The sequence below is a fragment of the Pinus tabuliformis genome, chromosome 3_1, assembly GCF_031772625.1.
Source record: "Pinus tabuliformis cultivar Carrire ecotype Pingquan chromosome 3_1, CPIR1, whole genome shotgun sequence".
NCBI classification, from domain to species: domain Eukaryota; kingdom Viridiplantae; phylum Streptophyta; class Pinopsida; order Pinales; family Pinaceae; genus Pinus; species Pinus tabuliformis.
Genome location: NC_142301.1, coordinates 736,947,526 through 736,949,570, shown reverse-complemented (window position 1 = coordinate 736,949,570; position 2,045 = coordinate 736,947,526).

The window sequence follows — 2,045 nt, the reverse complement described above, 5'->3', positions numbered from 1 at the left end:
TTGATAGCCCGGTGATCCAGTAAGTCAATATTAGGAGAATGTTTAATGCTTACATTTAATGGATAACTTGATACCCAATCACTTAATACTCTAACATCCCGATCAATTGATACTCTGACATCTTGGTAATCCAATACTCCAATATCTTAGTAATGTAGTAGATCGATAACCTTGTAGATTGTTAGTAGTTTAATAGATATTTCTCCATCGTTTGTCAAAAGGTGATATATTTCTATTATATATCAAGACACAGTCAACTTATGACTAATTGGAAACTCTAGACACCAGTCCAATATCCTGAAAGGTCGGCTAACGAAAAAATCAATACTTCCCCCTACTAGTTTGAAATCTCAAACTATCTTGTCCCATATTTAAACTTTGGATAATGAACCATTAATTCACTAGTAGTAAAATGATATGCTCCTAAAACATGCAAGTCACAACTTAAACACTCGTTTATCAAATATTTTTCTACAATTTTCTCATTCAATCCTCTCATTATGTTCTAAAAATACTTATAAATAGTTAGTTTTCTAGTCACCATTCTAAAGTGTAACATAGTAGTCTTTTGGTATAAGGTTATTTAGTATTCCCATTATATTTAAAAAAAAACAAATTCTTGGTAACATCACGTTAATTGGTTCAATATAATTTATGTTTTGGGTAGTTTTCTGGAAATGTAGGTTCATATATCACAATATGATGAAGAATGGTAAGGGTAAGTGAATCAAATTTGTAAATTAAGACGAGGATAACAATCCCAATTCATTTTTATTCTCAAATACTTCACACAATACTAGGATAAACAACAACACATAATCGAGCAAGATTTATAATTACTTAGAGGAGGGTGATTTTGAATATGAATTAATATGAAGAGGACAAGGATAATTTCATGAGCCTGAGTAAGTTAGGACTACAAAAATCACTACCTGGATAGCCATTTTTCTCTATTATGATATGGTACAGCTCATCATTTCTCACATTGATGTTAGAATTTACACAAATTATAGTTAATTCTTCCAAAAAAGTTGGCTCATTTAGACCAAAATATGTACATATCATATTTAAGCTACATCTCCCCAAGGAGAAGTAAAGAAAGGGGTATAAAGAGAAAGTGGGGAAACTTGAGGAAACCTCCCAAGAACAAGCACTATTGTGGAATGCTTCCCATTTAATTAATGAAGATTTTGTTGAAGAGATTGTTGATCCACTAGAAGCCTTTGCTAATGCAAACATATGGCTAGTGAGAAAATCCATTATTTAACTAAAGAGAGAAAATTAGTGAGTTTTAAAATTACAAAATCAATTGAAAAATTGAGAGGTTGTGTTATTTGAGAATACCAACAACAAATAGTTCTATTTACCAAAAAACGCATTGCAAATGTAGTTCAAATAGAATCTCTCTATAAAAAGGAGACATATTCTTTTAAATAAAACCATTCAAAAGAATTGGTCACTATTTAAGAAAACAAATCTCTTTGTTGAATGAAATTACTAGTAAATATTAGAATTAGATTAGTGTTCTATAATTACTAGCAAAATAAGGTAGCTCTAAATTCATAAAAGTTGAATCCATCAAAATCAATTCTAGTTTCTTTGATTTGCAAGATAAATGTTATAGCAAGCTAAATGAGATAGAACAACAAGAAGATAAGTTGTATGATTTTTATAACTAAATTCAATCTCAATTAAAATATCACACAGAAGTGCAAATTTCTTTTAAAAAATGAAGAATTTGGAAGCCAAAGCCAATAATTTTATAAAGAACATTCCAAAAACATCACACAAAGATCAATTCCATTTGTAGGTATAATTAGACACATTGTTTGATAATCATAACTATTTATAGGAAATAGTTAAAGAAGCAAGCAAGAATTATACAGAGTTATTGGATGTAGCTTTATATATCATTGAAGAATATCATATGCCAAACTTTCAGTTCTTGGGACTAATAATTCCATGCCATCTTTCCTAAATTATCTAAAGAAATAAAGGGATGCTAAAATGGAGACAATTGCTCGACTTGATAGAAGGGATATTGA